The 18,451-nt window shown below is 39.3% G+C and overlaps 1 long non-coding RNA gene across 2 annotated transcripts in view; it reads left to right on the forward strand.

The window, feature by feature from the left end:
• The window catches only part of LOC119716303 (uncharacterized), a 71,423-nt gene that overhangs the window by 12,090 nt on the left and 40,882 nt on the right, over positions 1–18,451 (forward strand). Inside the window, exon 2 of one of the 2 annotated variants that reach the window (XR_011811995.1) lies at positions 6,152–6,306. The exons of the other annotated variant lie outside the window; for it this stretch is intronic. This is a non-coding gene — a long non-coding RNA (uncharacterized lncRNA). The remainder of the gene's footprint in view (positions 1–6,151; positions 6,307–18,451) is intronic. 2 annotated transcript variants of the gene reach the window in all.

Here is an 18,451-nt window from a genome sequence, read left to right on the forward strand (position 1 = left end):
CTTTTTCTTAATCTACAATTTGTCACTGTTTATTCAGCAGTGCAAGCCTTTTAATTGCCCTGCAGCATCATGGGTTTGTGCTCCCTGGGAAGCAAGGGAGTTGTCTGGGGGAGTTAGAGGGCATTTCTGCCTCTTGCATAAACCTAGAAACCTGAACAGTGCTTTCCGGTGATCAGGCAGTTTCTCTGGGCAAGAATATAGGTGGAACGTGACTTGATGTGTCATGACTCAGCCAGGGGCATGGTGCAGAAGGAAGCAGCCAGGCTCCCATCAGCAGTCAGCAGGTCGGCATTAGTGCCCTTGCTGCTCAGTGCTTGCCTTTCTGAGACTCATGCTGAAGGGGATTTGCAACTTTTTGTTAGTTTTCTCAGCTTCTGTTTAGTTTCTGACATGAGAACTATGAAAATCTGACTAGTTAGCTCTGTTGCTCCAGGAAGACAGGTGTGTGGAAGCAGAGAGAATCTTCAAGCAGACAGCTCCCCATCAGATTTTATACAGTCCTTCTTGACCTGGCATCATTTGTGCTCCCTGGTGTTTGGGATGCATGTTTGGGATACAGGTGGGGATACAGAGGGGGATACACTGCTTGGCTTAGGCCATTTGCTGCTTCTCTGTTAGCTTGCTTATATAATCCTCTTTCGGGGTATCTCTGGCAGATGCCAAATATTATTCAGGAAAAGGTGCCTAATGAAATCAATATACTCAGTTGTGCTTCCACATGGCAGCTGATATTTATTCTAAGCAAGTAACCAGCTTCAACATCGTTCAGGCTGGGTGGCCAAGCACTTAGAAAGCAAGAAATGCAATATTAAGGTTGGAAAGTCATATGCTTGATAATCCAGCTGGATCTTTGACCTCCTACTCTGTATATGCCTGAAAGTGTCTTATAATATGACTGCAGAGTCTTTGACCCAGAGTACAACATTGACTATAATCTGAGCATAAACATAAGTTTATCATTAGATACAAATGTGTTTTCAAGCTCAATAGGGTTCTTGAGTCTCAATCAAACTTATGTATCAAGGTAAATTAGGAGAAATAATTGTTTTATTTTTTAAAACAAACAAATAAAGCAACAATGAAATTAGATAAACTTTTTGCTTTATTCTGAATTAAAACAATTTCTGGGAGGTTAGTATATTTCAGAGAGATATGAATTGAAAATTACCTTCAGAGCTGAACTTAATTCTGATACAAAAGCCCACTTGTATATGTACAAAGGAAACTCAGCTGCAAGCTCTGTATTAACCTGAGTAGTTGTCAGTGTCTGCAATGGACTACAAATTCTTGTCTTATCTAATGTCTTGGCCAGAATATACATCAGTCACTGTAGTGGATATAGTTGATTGCAGTCAAAGTGATTAATTGTCTAGACAAAATCTGTAATATCATCAACTTTGTCAAAACTTGTATGTGACTGAAAATCATCCATAGAATTGGTAGTAATGACCCAATATATTTCATTGCCACTGACAGGGTCAGATTAAGGCCTTTTGTTTTTCTCTTAAAAAGCAAAACAAAACAAAACACACACACACAAAAACAAAGACCACATTTCACCAGGATCTTTGGCTCAGAAAGAAGGTCTCAGAATCCCCTGCTTTAGGGATGTTTCAGGTTAGTGACCTATCTCCTGTAAGATCACATTTGCTTCAGAAATTTGAAGGTATATACAGAAAAAGAAGAGGATTTCCAGGAATGGAAAGGAGAGTTTTATAGAAGAGGCCCTTGTAGAGGTTAACAAATTCTGGCAGTCTCTCTCTCTCTCTCTCTTTTTTTTTTTTTTAATCCTATAGGAGCTCTGTTTGGAACTCTAGCTTGTTTTGCAGCTCTTATTGTAACAATCAGAGTTGATGGGATCTATATGTTTTGAACATGGAAAACTTTCTACAGTGCTAAGGTCTTGGAAAAGTCCTGCCCTTGAGATCTCAATTGAAGCACCTAAAATCAGCAGACATTCTTGGTATTTGTGTGCTCTGACTTAAATTTGTCATTCTCAAACACACAGTGGGAATAGTAACAGCCTTGTTCTTGACCCAGTCAATTAAAATAGGAAACATTTCAGGTTTTCTTGCCTGAGCACTTCTCCCACAATTTGACATATCATTTTCTATTACCTCTAGATGGTAGTGGAATGCAGATTCAGCTATTACTATTTTTACTACCATTATCATTGCTTTTATTTAAAACTATTATTATTGTTAATGTCATTATTTATAATTTTAATATGATTTTTATTAATTAATATCACCGCTACTGCTATGAATTTGTGAAGTTAAGGCTTTGCAGGGCATCTTGTGTAGGTTATTCTATGCATGGTCACTGGTGATGGTCTCGGTCTCAGCTAAGTAAGGGACAGGAGTAAATGATCATTTTTCTTTGGAGTGAGTAATCTCTTGGTCAGGCAGAGTACTGTGCATGAAGTTTGCTCTTTTCTTTCTTTATTCCTTCTTTTTTTTTTTTTTTTTTTTTTTTTCTCCTCTGTTTCCTGCTATATTCAAATTAAATCATAGTAGTAATATGAAAAACAAAGAACAAAAACACAAAAGACTTCCTAGATGTCGATGAGGACAAGTGTTCACAGAGAGGATTGAAGCCCTGCTACCCATACCAAGGACCTTTCTACTGTTTTGCTGGGGCTCCAAAGGGAGTTGAGGTCAGGCTAGGACTTCTCATTTGTCATGTGGAGAACTGCATACAGCTTTGCAGAGGCTCTTCCTCTGGCTTTGGGGACATAAGGAGAAGCTGTGACACTGGGCAGGGCAGTTGCTGAGCCTTTGTGAATCACTGAACACCTTGGGGGCAGAGGAGGGACCTAACGGTGGCAACCAAATCTTCCACAGTGAAAGTGCACCTGATGGATAAGGAAATATTGGGCCTTTTTTTTTTTTTTTTTTTTTTTTTTTTTTTTTTTTTTTTTTTTTTATGATTACTTTTGGTCATAGGCTAAGTTTGCTGTGAAATGCAGTTTCAGCTGTTGTGAAATTACTTGCCCCCTTCAGGTCAAATCTGCTTGTAGCTTCATCTGGGAGAGACATTTACAGAGTAATTTCACCAAAAACTGAAGGAGCAAAAGGAATACAACACACACCAGGTTTCATGAGTGGTTTCTCAGTAGCTGACATTTTTCCTGCAGGATACAACAAACTCATATTCAGTTTTTTTTCTTTCCTGGAGAATGCCCATGCTACTAGTATACAAAGAAGGGTGAATGTACTCAACTGCTCCTGTCCACAACATCTTATTTCATGTGATTATGCAGTCACGAGAACCCACAGACAATGTGTTAAACATCCTTGGGAATTAGTCCACTTACTTTCTGCACCAATTAATATTTTAATATATTTTTTTTGAGTTTGGTATAGGTCCAAGGGGAGAAATTAAGGGCACCAGACTCCCATAGGGAGCAATCTACAGGGAGTAGGATATTCAGCAAGGAGGCAGCTGAATCAGGAAGAAAGTTGGATTTGAGCAGGCATTTTCCACCCAGCTGGTGAGTGTCCTAGCCTCTGGGCTGGAGTGTATCTGAGGGCAACGTGATCTGGGATGGCTCTGGAGCTATTCCACTTGGCAGGCAATAATTCAGAGCTCACGCAAACAAAGAGCCAGGATGAGTCACCAGTCTGCTGATTAGGCTGCTCTCCTGGGAGGGAGGCACCTGGATCCCAGATCCACGTTGGGCTGTGAAGTGGAACAGCATCAACTGGGAGGGATTGGCAATACTTAATACTGCCTGGTTAGGAGGCTCTTCATGCGTGGGAGGCATGAGTTTGAATCCACTTGGAGAGGAGAGAGAGTTTAATTCAGGTCTCCTAAAACCTAAGAAGCGCTCTTATCACTACCTTGTAATTATGGGGATAGGATGGCTCTTCAGCCACAGGGTGCTGAGGTGGACGTTAGATCTTGCTTTCTTAAAAGAGCTGGAAAATTAACATTTGGGTTTTGATCCTCTGGGACATTCTGCGGAGAACAGAACAAACCAACCAACTTTAGTCTTCCTTCTTTATATAGGAATCTCTCTTTTTTTTTTTTTTTTCCCTAACCTGCAGAACAGACAATTATTCACATTCCCTTGACCAGCAATGCCATTCCATGTCCTGGAAAGTGCTGAGAGCATACTTGCATGTGCAACTGGGCAGATTATCTCTGGGAATGGTCTGGTGGACTGGGAGCCAGGGATAACCACAGATAAGTCTGATGGGCCTGGAAGAACTTGCATCTATGAAAAGAGAATGGGGAATTTTATTGTCTTGGCAATGCCTCCACAATTTTCTTTTGAATGGATATGCTAATTGTAAGTGGTAGAAATGTAGAATCTAAGGATTCTTCTCCATTTGCACCAGACTGAAGCTTAGGACAATTCAGTTCAAACCCATAGTAACTGTATTGTTTCTGTTGTAAAATAGATAGGAAAATAGCCCAAACTCTCTATTCATGTCAATCCTATAAAATGTGTAAAGGGGAGTCTCCCTGCCTTTAACAGCCGTGATCTGAAAGATCCTATCTGATCTACCTCTGTCAGCTTGGCATTTTTGCAGTAGTCAGTGGTTGCACAAAACTGGCCAATTTTTCCATATATAGTGTTGCTAAATTACCCTTTCTGGTTTTGTTTTATTACCCCCTCAGAGCAATGATCTCACCCATCAGTGTTGTGTTGCTCTTCGGGAGTGGCAGGGGTGGAACGGGGTGGGACAAGCAAAGCCCTGAGCTTTTTCCAGAGTTCCCTGCATATGCAGAACCTTTCATTGTCTTCTCTAACACGCCCTCACCTTTCACACAGACTGGAATTTGACACGCTGGGTTAGAGAAAGAAAGAGGAAAAAAAAAAAAAGCACAACACAAGAAAAAAAACTGCAAACAAGATCTTATCGTGGAAAATATCCATCCACCCTCCTGATAATAAAAAAGGCCTCAGGTTAGGAAAATAAAAAATGACTCTAATGAACACTCAATATTAACATGCAAATACATTCATGGTTCCTGGCACAGCTGGAAAGACTGAATGTAGTCCTCTTCTAAAAAGTAGTTTTTACACTTCTTGTAAGAAGGAAAATTTATCCTAATGGTTGCTGTTCTACATAATCTTGAGAATTCATTCTTCTCTGTTGAGGAAAGCTCTGGATACTCCTTCTCCCTCACCCCACCCCATACCCCACATTCATTTCACCAGGTGGCATGACGAAACCCTCTAGATCAAGGCAGGTTTCATCAACAAGGCTTCGTGCCATGCCACCCATAATTCATCCCAGCCTGCTGTGGCTTTCTCCCAGCAAGCAGCACCTCTTGCAAAACCAGCCCCTGTCTCACACTCCTTCCAAATTTGTGTTCCCGAGCACCAGCAACAGAAGAGCATGATTCACTAACAGAGCACACAGACCTTCACTCCACTCTGGCCAGTTTGTGTCATTGCCTTAATGTTAATTACACACCATAATGTGCGCATTTAATTTCCGTGGTGTTTCAATTAAATTAATCAGGCAATTAAAATTAATTAAAATTACAGAAATCACCTGCAGAAGTGTTTGAAACATGGGGGAGGGGAAGGGAGGGGTTGGGAGGGAGCTGGGAACATAGATGGCTGTGTTTTCACAGACCTTCCTTCCCTTGATTAATTTTTGGGATAGACTCTTTCAGAGCAGGTTATTTAAGGATTTAGAGCTTGTTCCAAGGCCCATTGAAGCCAATGGAAATCTCTCTATTGTCACTGATAGGCTCGGGACCAGGCCACTAGCCCTGAGTGCTTAGGATAGAGACATTTAAGGTGCAAGTGATGAAAGACCTGATGTTGAGCAGAAATCCATTAACACCTCCAAGAAACAAGGCCGAGGGCCTTTAAGTACCAAATCAGGGACAGATTTTGAAAGGCCACTAAACATGAGGATGATATCTGTGGGAGTTGGGTGAGTCAGTCCTTCCAAGAACCTGGGCTGGAGAGGCATTCTAAGAAACTTATAGGTCTTTGAAGTGTCTAAGGACCTTTAAGACACGGCCATGTGTATCCTGCCCTGAATTTCCACTGACTTACACACTCAGTGAGAGAGGGTCCTAATTTCACACTGGTGACTCATGACTCCTGAAACCTTGGGCAAGTTGCTTACCCTTTCTTTAGTATCTTTTACCCTTTCTTTTTGCATTTTTTTTTTCCCCTCAGCATGGAAGGGACAGTAATAACTTTTGAAGAGCTACTTCCCCCACAGCATCCTACCAGCCAGTCCCAGCCCAACCAGTGCCTGTGTCTGGGAGACAATTTAGTTACTTCCACACTTTCCTGGAAAGATTTTGCCTGGCACACTCCTGTCTCAGCAGGTGAGTCACCCATTCTTTGCTTCCATTCTTCACCCCGCAGTTGGGGATGTTTATACCGCAGTCACTAAAGCTCATGCAGGTATCCCCGAGCTGCCTTTAAATTAATTTGCTGGAGTACCATTGGTAGGATAGCTGTAGTTTCAGGGAATGTTGTGTGGGCTGAAAAACCTGGGTATGAAGTGAAGTAAATGCTCATAATTAGGCTGAGCCACTCTGCCCTGCACTGGCCAATGGATCCTGAGCTTGCTCTTTTAAAGACATAACTGTTTTTTAACACATTATAATTTCCCTCACACCACCAGATAATCATAGTTCCATAGGCAATTACCCATCCTTCTTGAAGTCCAAGAGGGAGTCAAACCTTATCACCTCTGCCCCAACAACACCTGCTTTTGCTCTGCACTTGTGAGCCACTTTTTCCTTTTCAGTTGTTTAGATGATTAACATAATTAGGTTAAGCAAATATATAAGGCTTCTAGTAAGACTGAGGTTTACTGCCAATTTCATGTCTGAAAGATTTAAGTGCACCAGAACTCATGTATTGTATCAGTCCTATCAACAGATATTTCCTTTTTCTTATTTCATCTTTCTGTAAACTTTCAATCTTTTACATCCTCAGACCATAAGGACACAATATTCCCATTATTATTAGACAAATTTAGCACAGTTACATGCTACTCTTTTTATTTCTTAAGTCACAGCAAAATGCAAAACGTGAAATGAAATTGATAGAGAATATTTTTCAGTTTTTGTGTATTTATCTTGATTTTTGATCTTACAGAACACTTTATTCACTCCTTTCTTTTTTTCTTTTTTCTTTTTATTTTTTCCCCATAGAAAATAAAATACATCAGAAGCAGGAAAGAGAAAACAGAAAAAGAAAGGTGGGGGAGACAACTAAGAACACAATAACTTGTTTTTCAAAATTAGAAATTTTAAGCAGAAGTATTTTGTTTCTGAACAGCCTAGAATTTTAATTACAAATTTGTTGAACCCTCTTTCTTCTCTCCATAATTCTCTATCTAAATGATGAAATATCCCCTCTCCCCTTGCTAATCCTTCTCCATCTGAATCCTTTGACACGACTTCTTGTGTGGCCTTTGGCACGTCACTTCACCTCAGTTTCCTCATCTATAAAATGGCTGTTAATCCCTATATAGTATCACCCACGCAAATTGCCAAGGCTTATGCCTGAACAGTGCTTTGAAGATAAGTGAGGAAAGTTTCAAAAGGACCTAAGAGATTTAGGAGTGAAAGTTTCATTAACTTTCCATCAGATTTGTACTTTTATATCTCTGAAAGCCTTTTGAACGTCTGCAGAACTGCAAGACTTTACTCATCACGGTCATATTCCTTGTTCTCCTCAAGGAAAGGGATTGCTCCAGGCTAGTTTTGATAGAAGAATTTGTTCCTCAAAAGAAGCAAGGTGAGACTTGGGGTTCTCCAGTTTCTTCCCCCTTTCTATGTTTAAGATATGAAATCTTGAATGCATACTCCAACCATTACTCCGAAGTGGTACCTCTCAGACAGTCGGTATTTATATCAGTACATCTACTTGGCTTATTTTGACTGAAAGAAGGGGGGGCAGGCCCATAACATCAACTTTGCTGCTGGATAGTAACTTTCAGCTGGGAGGCAGTGGTGAGCTCCTTTGGATGGTGCAGAGGTAGTCACCTCTTCATTTAGCACGACTTGTTTTGGAGCGGAGCATAACACTTTCTTTTCTCTAAATGCAACCCAATGGAGAGTGCCTACCCTGTCAATCTTGGGATGCACTGGTTCATTCAAGAAGAGTTATGAGGTTTCTCTAACCACAAGAACATGATCTTATCACCCCATTTGTCCAGTGAATGAAAGTCCATTTTTTATTTTTTTGCTAAAATAGTGACAAAATTAAGAAACCAATAAAGATCAAAATTGCTAGAAAGAAACTCTGAAACTTTCAACATATAATTATATATTAATTTTGAGTTTTCTACCTTGATTCTCAATCAATAGTCTTTCTTAAAAAATATATAAAGGGAAAGAAAAAGAAATTAATCAATCAAAGTTGTGTGGATAACAGTGTCTTGGTGGTTTGGGTCTGTTCAGCTTCAGCAGCTAAATCACTGTCCTGAAATTACCTAGAAATAATGCTACTTTTATTTGGGAGACTTTCCTTATCAAAATGAAAATGAACTTATGTGAAAAGAAACATTTCCATTGGCTATAAATTAAATATTTTACTTTGATATTCATTTTATCTATTGATAGACTCAATGTATATGAATTTGAAAATGAAACATGATTTAAGAACAGAAATCTGGAAGGTCTGGTTTACAGAAAGTTGAGGCATACTGATTTAAAAGCTTTTTAATCCCAATCTGTTAACCACATTTGTTTTAAATTTGCTGATGATTTTGATCATTTTTTTGATCATATTGCCTACAACTACATTTTGCCGAGAATAGGGCTTTCTACAAAAATATTGTCTTGAATTTGGAAAACTGGTTCTTAAGAAAAAACAACAAATGCAATTATAATGTTAATAAAGGCTAATTCTCCACCAACAAAAAAAACCAAACCAAACCAACCAAACAAAAAAAAAGCAAACAAACAAAACAAAGCAAACAAACAAACAAACAAAAACAAACAAAAAAAAAAACAACAGGAGAATTTATCTTGTGATGGAAGGTTCTTGGTATGCAGCAGAGTTTCTTTTCACCTCTGGAATTACATACTGCATTCTAATTAGAGCTGTTAATTAGATACATTTTGTTAAAACATGTTTCATCAAAGCTGAAGCATTTTGTAAAGAAGTGTCTATTTTGTTGACACTTTTCTTGGAGAAATTTTTGAGGTTCAGGGCTCTGGTCAAGGACAGAATTCAAAGAGAAGCAGAGCTCATGTCTCTCATGTATAATGAAAGGGCTGTTAAAAATCTAGTGCCATTAAAATTTGCCAAAATATTTGAAAAGCTTTTTATTTTCCTCTTTTCCTTTTCTCCAATGTGGAGGGAAACAAATTTCACAACCTCAAAAACTATGGTAAAATGGAATTGCTGTCCCATGGACAACTCCTGTAATAAGGCCAACAAATGTCATGCGGAGTCCAGTTCCTCCTTGTTGAAGCAGAGCTATTCATGTATGCAGCCTTACCAAGTGTCCAAAGTGTTTCATGCATTGCTAATAATTATGGGCACATCTTGGTGGTCATATTGAATTCAATGGCAATTTTCCCACAGATGCTATCAGGAACAGAATTTATCCCTATATGCTTTGATTGTATAACTCAGTTTCTGTTATTGCTTAAGACTCCCCAGTCTGTGCCAGCATGCAAAATTCTGATGAAGCCTTATGTTAGCGGCTGCTGCTAACTGTTCTTAATTATTTGATAGTCATCTGAGGCCTGAATTTCAGAGATGTGGAGCTACTCTTGTTCCAATTCTAATCAATGGTAATTTGGAGACTTTGTCCATCTATAAACGAGACCTTAAAAGGACATTCCTGATCCCATTGTCTCTACAGGTTCATACTTGCAGGGGTGAATTTTCAGTTAACAAATGAGGTAGAGCTGGTTAAAAACTGACAGAATTGCCTTTTTGGGGAATTACAAGATTTCTCTTTTATTTATTTATTTATTTATTTATCTATTATTTTTCCCTTAGGGGAAGGGATGAATCTCAAATTCAGAAAATAGTAATAAAATCACAGAATCATTCATAAAACTAAGTATTCTGATAGGCTTTGTTTAATCCTTGTTGAAACAATAACTTTTGTCTGTATTGTTCATGCCAATATGAGGCAATGATTACTCTGCGTTATATTTCCTGATCTCGTCACAAGAATAAAGACACAATGAAATATTTTTAATTTAGGGGAATGAGACATTTAATAATTGCATGTTTAACCTCCTGGTGGAGCCAATGCATCCCTCCAGAATACAGTGATTTGGATAATTATTATTTTCTGCTGGAAAAATTGGACTTTCAGCTCCAGTTCTGTCTCATCAGGAGTAACAGAAGGCCAAATTCAAGTCCTTTTGACTGTCATGGAAAAAAGTACCTGCCAATCCATTGAGGCTCTGCCATAGTAATGTTTCAGGGCCTGTTTCAAAGCCAAGCCAAAAATAGCAGGAAACTTTTGTGAGTTTTGTGCAGCTGGGCAGAACTTCCAGGACCTGTTAACATTGTCTCAAAGAGTCAACACCCTATTTCTGTATTCCTGTAGCTGTATTACACCTGTGTTAAGCATAGCCTTAATACCAGTCTATGAAGGAGAGGTGGATGGATGATGGAAGTCCTTGATGTTCCTCCTCACTGGAAGACACACACCTAGGATATCTAACTTCAAAGTTTTCACAGTTGCTCAGCACCATGCTGGTTATTGCTCCAATTGTACTACTCTCCTCTGAGGGAAGCTATAGGGAAACCTGTGCTCCAAATACTTGATTTAACTTAGGGTTCAACCTCACAATCCTGAAAAAGTGCTTGTGAAGGTATTTTTGTGTTTAACTTACATTTCTCTAGAGACATTTTTTCCAGGTTCTCTGTTTTCCTCTTTCCTTTTCTTTTTTTTTTTGAGACAGGATTTTCCACCAGTACTTCAAGGACCATCAGCTGATGCAAACAGATTCACTGGTGCTCAGTGGATCTGAAGGGGTCAAATAGGTGCTGCTGCCATCTTTAAGGAAATTTCAGCATCTGTGCTTCCTGCTGCCCAGTGGGAACTGTGAATTGGGCAGTGAACCCTATAGAAATGGGTTCACAGGAGGCTGGTCCTCCTCCTGGGGTTGTATATTTATGGTCAAGTACATGGCCGGATGAGATATTATGACATCATGGGTTTTGCCAAGCCCTTCTCAGCTTTGCTAGTCCAGGTAACAGGACTTTCCCTCAGTGGGAGCAGAGAATAACTTTGGTACAAGCTGCCCTGCTGAAGAGGTACAGAGGTTAATCTATGAAATTGGAAGAGAAGGTTTTAGTCTCTTCCCACTCAGAAATCATTCATGTAATTGTACCTCACACCTAGACTAACACCCTACCTCACCTTAGCTGTAACTGAAAAAAAAAAAAAAAAAAAAAGCAGTATCAGCATGCTAGAGGCACGACTATATCAAAAGTTTAGAGTGAAGTACAGGCATTTTGCCTTTGGGCACCCAAACTGAGGCATCTAAAGTGACTGGTATCCGGTCAGTTGGTACTCAGAAGTTTCTAAAAATCAGCACGTGGAAATACCGAAGAAAAGATCACAAATTTAAGAACCTTTCTGTCTAAAACCCGTTCTCACTGGGTAATTTTGGAACAACTTCCACACCCCCACTCCAAAATGCTTTTAGGAGATTGAAATAACCATGGAAACACTTTGCATTTGAGGTCAGAGACAAAACTGCTCCAAAACTGACACCTTACCTACCATGTTCCCAGTCTGGTGGAAATACTGCATCTGAAATTGAAAGGTTTATGTTGAAAATGTTGACACAGCCCTAAATTGGAGTGATGTGGGTGTCAGGGAGGAGCATGGGGGTGAGGGCTTTTTGAATCAGTCCTTCTTTTAATCCTTGGAAAGGGCCTGTAGAAAAGATTCATTTTCTATATCGAGTTTCATTCATTGAAAGGATTCCAAAGATAAAACTCATAAACTGTGCAAACACAGATACAATGTGGGTGAAAGGGTTAAGGGACTGAAGAAGACTCAGTAATTCTCACAAATGGGGACCAGATGTTGTTTGACATTTTAAAAACATGCAGTCTCCTCTACCCCTACTTACCTTTCTGATACTGTGAATTGTTCAGTTGAGATCAATGAGGAATTACTGAACACGTAGTTTATTTTCCATGGTGTCTTCTGTTTGTTTCAAAAAACACATGGGGAAAAGAATAAGGATGCATTAATAATAGCAAGAGCCACTCTCAGCTGGCATAAATTGGCATGGTTCCACCAAAGTCAATAGGAGAGCTCTGATTTACAGCAGATGGGCTTTTGTCCATCAGTGCGATATCCTATACCAAGCGATATGACAAGAGCTGTTTACAGACTATGTCATGTTGTTCAATATTATGGCTGAGAAGGGCTGTGCCAGGTCAAATGCTGTGGTGGAAAGTACGCCAATACAGAACCACAGCTGTATACACAGGAGTTTTAAAATCCCAGGAGAAAAGAGTTGCACATCTAAGAATGAGAATAAAGGTGCCAATAGTATTGGTCAGTAGCTACAATGTGCAACAGAAGTGATCAAAGGCATGAGAAAAGGTCCTCAGCTGTATTCAATCTGTAGGAAAAAGAAGGAGAGATTATGTAGAAGGGAATGATACAGGTAACAAGATCTACCTTATTTGTTGCTTCTTCCCACATCAAAATCTCTCAAAACTGAATGATGGAAAGCAAATGGGGGCTGTGTTGCAGTTATGCTACAACAGATTGGTCACATCACGCCTGTTCAGTCCAGTCTGATTCTTTCTCCACCATGATTCACTTCTACATACTGATGAAGGGGTGCTGAATTTGGCAAGCAAAATTCTCAGAGTCATATCACATTTTGTAAATCTTGTTGGCTCAGTATAATCTGCATCAAAACAAGATTGTCTGTTTGACAAAAGAGCTGGGCTGGGCAGTGGAGTGACATTTCAGCACCCAAAGGGACTGCTTCATCATCAGTATCCAGGACCACCTTTCTCTTAAAACACTTCAAGTCATCCCTTTTGTTCACTACCCACTGTAGACTGATGGTCTCTTTTCCTATAGGCAGGAAGTTATAGCAGCAGAAAATGGAACAAAATGATCGGAAGTTATGCCTCTATCATTCAGACAATGAGTTGTTTGGGAGCAGTGTGGCTGCTGCATGTTTCCCACCACAATCACATAGCACTTGGAGCAGTGTGACACTCAAGGTGTGGGGAAACCTGCTGAGCCAATCCCATAGGTTGTGTGGGTTGAAATTGGCCCTCTGGCTAATGGCTGAGAACTCTGTTTTAAATATCATGAGCTAGTCCCAAAGTAATGGCAGTGTCATCAGAAGGAAACTGCACAATAGCAAACCTAGATCATCATTCTAGTCTCAGATGAGATCTTGTTTTGGATGCTGTAGCTCAGTCCTACAACACATTTTCTATAGGACAGCTTTATCAGAAAGTGTCCACAACATCTTACTTTGAAAGCCATGATATGATTACTTAAGAAAGAAGGAACTTAAGCCAGAACTGGTAGTTTCTGAAAATAATTATATTTCTAAAATTTAATTAAATATGGATTATATTATTATTGAAGAATTATATTTTTGAAATTTATGGTCTACCTGAGCTACTGGATACCTGGGTATCTTTTATCTTCCTTCATTTCAGTTTGCCCTGTTTACCTGAGTCTTTTTATTTTGTTTTGTTATTGCTTAGAAATATAAATCACAGATGATGTCCTGCCACTGAATACATCTTTAACCTATGTGTATTAAACATCCTTTTTTTTTTTAATCTCATTTGATTTACGTCTTTTTATCCCCTGTGATAATAACTAGTCAATGTATTACCTCGAGATTTTTCTTCCAAAGTGTTCTCTTTCCCTTTTCACAAGCCTAAATAAATGTTGGCCATTGGCCAAGTAATTTTCCATATCAACAACCTCTCTGCTTGTGTGCAGTCAGGAGCAATGTGCCTCTTGCAAAGTCTGCTTTGCTCTAAATGCAGAGTTCCTGTACTCTGAAAAATCCCCAAACTTTCTATTTAAAATTAGCTGGTCAACCACATGCTGGCTTCCTGCTTTTGATTTCGTTATTTTCATGTACCTTTGTTCAGATTTACCTACCACTACTTAATACCAAAGTAATACTTTATTTTAAATTTGCTCTCACTGAACTCAATGGTTAATTCATGATGTCAGGTATCATGAAGATGAAGGGCTGTAAAATTTTATTCTCATTGGTATGATTTGCTCCACCACCTTTGACACTACTCTTGGAAGCTGTTGAATATGGATTGATGAGCTAAAGTTAATGGATGATTTTGTTGTAGTGGTCCATGATCCAGAGAATGGGGTGAAATCAGGAGTTAACAGCTTAACCTGAGAAAGATGAGAATTAGGTGGTAAGTTCACAGAAGAAAAGGCCAAATGTAGTCTCGAATTACACTTCTGCACAAGATGGTTTGATGCATTTAGATTTAATTATTGCTGTACATCAATGTAGAAAAAAAAAAAAAAAAAACCAAAAAACAAAACACTAGAATCTGGCTCTATGTGTTAAATGAAAAATAAAAACAACAACAAACAAACAAACAAAAAAAGTTTCAGGTTAAACCTCTACTGGTACTAAACAGAGTAAGACAGGATTGAGCATGGCTCCTAAGTTGTTTTTGGTACATGTTAACTAACACTTTCTCCAGCAGCCCCCTGATACATTTTGGGGAACAGTGTGTGCAAGGGGACATTCCCAACATGCATCATCCAAAGAGAGCTCTCCTTCTCATTTTGGGAAAAAGAAAGTAATACAACCTTATGAACCTGTCCTGCAGCATTTGCCTTCAAGGCCAGAGAAACAGGTAATGGTATAGATGTAGCTGCTGTAGACAACAGGCAATATTGCTGTGCTACAGCAGTATTCTACCAGCCTACGAGAGGTGGCAGTGAATCAAATACAGACAGGTAAGCTTCTAGCACTGAGCTAAAGACTCATTTGCAGAAACTGCACTTAAAACTGATGTGACTTCTTTGTGATTCAGACACAGAAAGAAAATCAGAAATGCATAGTAGTTTTTTTGAACCATCCTGTTTCATTCTTCACAAATTAAATGAATGCACAAACATACACACACATACACAAAAGGAGTGAGCAAAGTTTCGGGTAGGGATAAGAAGATATATGAAGGGTTAAGGCAAATATATTAGGATGGCATGGTTGGAATGATCCTGTGTGTTTTGTTGTAGGTAATTCTTGAGCATGCACAGCAATTAAAGGAGACAGAAGGCAGCAGTGGAAATGTAGTTGAAAACACGTGTAGTAGGAAGGGACTTTCGGCATGTAAAAACAGCATGAAAAGGTCACACAAACCTGTGTGGGTGGTGGAAGACACCACAAAGACTAGCACCCACACAGAGGTATGGGGATGATATTTATCACTAGACCCTATAAGTACCAAAACAAAGACACAAAAGGAGACAAAGGGGATTGACTGTTTCAGAAGATAAGATCAAGTGCAGGACAGAGGGGGAACAAGGGAACAAGCCCTGAGGTGGGAGGTGCGAGATGACTTAAAAATAAAGGGGCAACCCTGTTCTGGGAAGGGACATTAAGGACCTCTGCTGGCATGGTCACTATGGTAGATGAATAATATGCTAGGTCTGACCCTTTGTCCCTTGAAATGAAAGAAAAAGTCCTCCAGAGTATAGGATTGGACCTCACTGGATTTTAAATGCACCATGTAAAAACATATGTAAGGTTAGTGATGAGATTTTCCTTGTCCTCTTCTTCCAGAAGACCCTTCAGTGTTACTTAATCTATTCTGATGGGACAGGAGAATTTTGGTTACTGCTGAGTTAATGAAGGATACAACAATACCCCATAGTGCAAGGCTTAATATAAACAGAACTCAGGCCCAGTTTTCAGTATGATATTTGTTGACTGATTTAAACAGAAATCAGAATCCATTCCAAATTGTGCCCAAAGCCTCAGTTCATGCATTGCAGAACAAGTCTTTTTTATGTTGTGTGAAACTAAAAATGTCACAATATATCACACGGTTTCTGCTCTTTGTCTGGTTCAGCTCCAGTTTTGGTCAGCTCTGTGGACCTTCTAGTGATGTACCTGGTATGGAAAAGGAGGAGCTCAGGAAACTACTGGACTCACTGGAGCCCAAGGGTAAAAAAAAAAACATGGACTCCCACTTAAGTCTTAAATTCCCTATTGTTATGTTAGGCAACCAGGACCTTGGCTCCTCTCATAATCTTAAAGATACTCCATTTAAAGTTGAAATAAATCCCCACTGAATCTCAGTGCAGAAGAGCTCTCCAGTCATTTGGATGGCACCAGCAGGAAGTGACAAGCTGTGAGCAGATAGCTCTCCATGTGACAGTGACCTTGGGAAGCTAGAAAAAATGCTGAGACTTATGTTGCTGAGTGCTTAAATTGTGCAGATCACCACTCTGAGGCCATAGCAGGTTTATGGATCCTGAGTGAACTATGAAGTCTCTTCTTCATAGTATTTTCATAACACAGCAAAGGTTGGTTCTTGTTGTTTTTGTTGTATTTGTTTATTTGTATTTTTCCCCTCTCCAGCCCTCCCATTTTTTACCCATACAAGTATTTTCTTTTGATCTTTCAATTCTAAAGAATCACTGTCTTCCTCAAAGCATCTTCAAGGGAAACTTCCAGCAGAGGCAGAGTTCCTTAGCTGACACATAGTTGGAAAACTTCTTTGTCTTCTGTAGATCTACCAGCCAAATAGCCCAGCAGAAACTGGCACTATTGGTTTCTGAGCCCAAAGTGTTAATGGAGAAAAAAGTCCTGTAGCTATTGCACAGGAAACGATATTAATAAAAGTATTTCACAAAATTCTGGATTCCTTCCAGTCAGACGGATATTTTTATTATGTTTAAGTACTCATGTCAGGGTCTCATTTACTGCAGACTTTTAGGAGAGCAAGGGGCATTCCTGAATGTCACATTCCATAATTTTCCATTCTGTCTCAGACACATTTGATTTCATTTCATCAAGGGAGACACTATTCTCCACAAAAGTAAATCTACTGTCACTTTTCTACAGTGCTGTTTTTTCTTCTTTCCCTTCTAAATAACAATAAGAGTATCTGCCTTCTCTCTAGAGACTTCTATGAGACAGTCTGAAGAAGTACCTGGAAGTGCAAGACAGTAACTACATTTGGCAGATGGGGCACTGAGACAGAGGGAGGTGATTTATCCAGAATCACCCAACAATGATTCCCTAAAGCAGAGCTAGGGACAGGATCCAAATCTCCAAAATTTCAGAGTAATGAGTGAGCACATACATTTCACCTGAGCTCAAAGCCAAGGGGAGAGGATTTTTGCATGGGTAACAGATTTTGACTTTAACAGTGTGTTTTGGACCAAAGCTTTCTCTTCAGGTTATTAGTCCCCTGTAATAGCATAGGGCACTCTAGAGTCCCTCTATAAGTCAAAGTATAGAGTCTGATGTATACGTATGCATGCATTTTAAACTTGGTGGGACACTAGGGATTCCCAAGTTTGGTTTCAGTTTTTTTTTGGCTTCTTTTGTCACTGTATGTGTCATCTTCATGACAGGGTGTCTGAAGGAAGAGGATAGCTGAGATGTGCCCTCCTGGATGGACAGATCCTTTTTTGATCTGACTCTACACAAATAGAGTGGTGCCTTTTCCACTTCATGAAATATGATCCTAGAAACTCATCTTTGCAGACATGACTTTCAGTGTGGATAATTCCCATCCTGGAGTATTGTCCTTTTCCCTCCTTGGCTTTCTGCATTTGTAGATAGATACATCTTTCTCAAAACAATATGAAGTCTACAGGTAAAAGCCCTGTATATGACAGAGTATTTTAACTGTGCAGACTGCAGTAGTCTAAGTACTGTGTATTCCAGTCACAGGAGCATCTTTTTCTCATGTAGTAGAGCCAGCCAGAAGTTAATTCCCATTGTGTGGGGAACTCCAGCATTTCAAAATTTGTTTTGGTAATTAGAAATTATGATGTTTTATGGAATGGAAAGTCCAAGCTGTTTTAACAGAAACACAGAAACATACTTATCAAAAGGGAGGTCATTAGCCTGTACTACTTGGCACAGGTGGGGACTCAGCTGGCCTGAGGTATGTGGTCCTAACCACTACACTTTAAAAAAAGTAATAAACCATTTGGAAAACATCCAGAGGAGAGTAACACGAAAGAGAAGAGGTTTAAGAAAACATGACCTATAATGAAAAGTTGAAGGAATTGAGTTTGTTTAGTCTAGAAAAGCAGTGAAGGAAGGGAGGCATGATAAGAGTCTTCAAATATATAGTAGTTTTTTTTTTTTTTTTTTTTGTTTTTTTTTTTTTTTAAGAGGACAGTGATTGATTATTCTCTGTGTCAACTGTTGGTAGAGCAAGAAGAAATGGGTTTAATTTGCAATGGGAGAGTTGTAGGTTAGTTATCACAAAATCCTTCTAACTTCGTGGACAGAAACAGCATAAGGT

This window comes from Anas platyrhynchos, chromosome 1 (genome assembly GCF_047663525.1).
Source record: "Anas platyrhynchos isolate ZD024472 breed Pekin duck chromosome 1, IASCAAS_PekinDuck_T2T, whole genome shotgun sequence".
Taxonomy (NCBI): domain Eukaryota; kingdom Metazoa; phylum Chordata; class Aves; order Anseriformes; family Anatidae; genus Anas; species Anas platyrhynchos.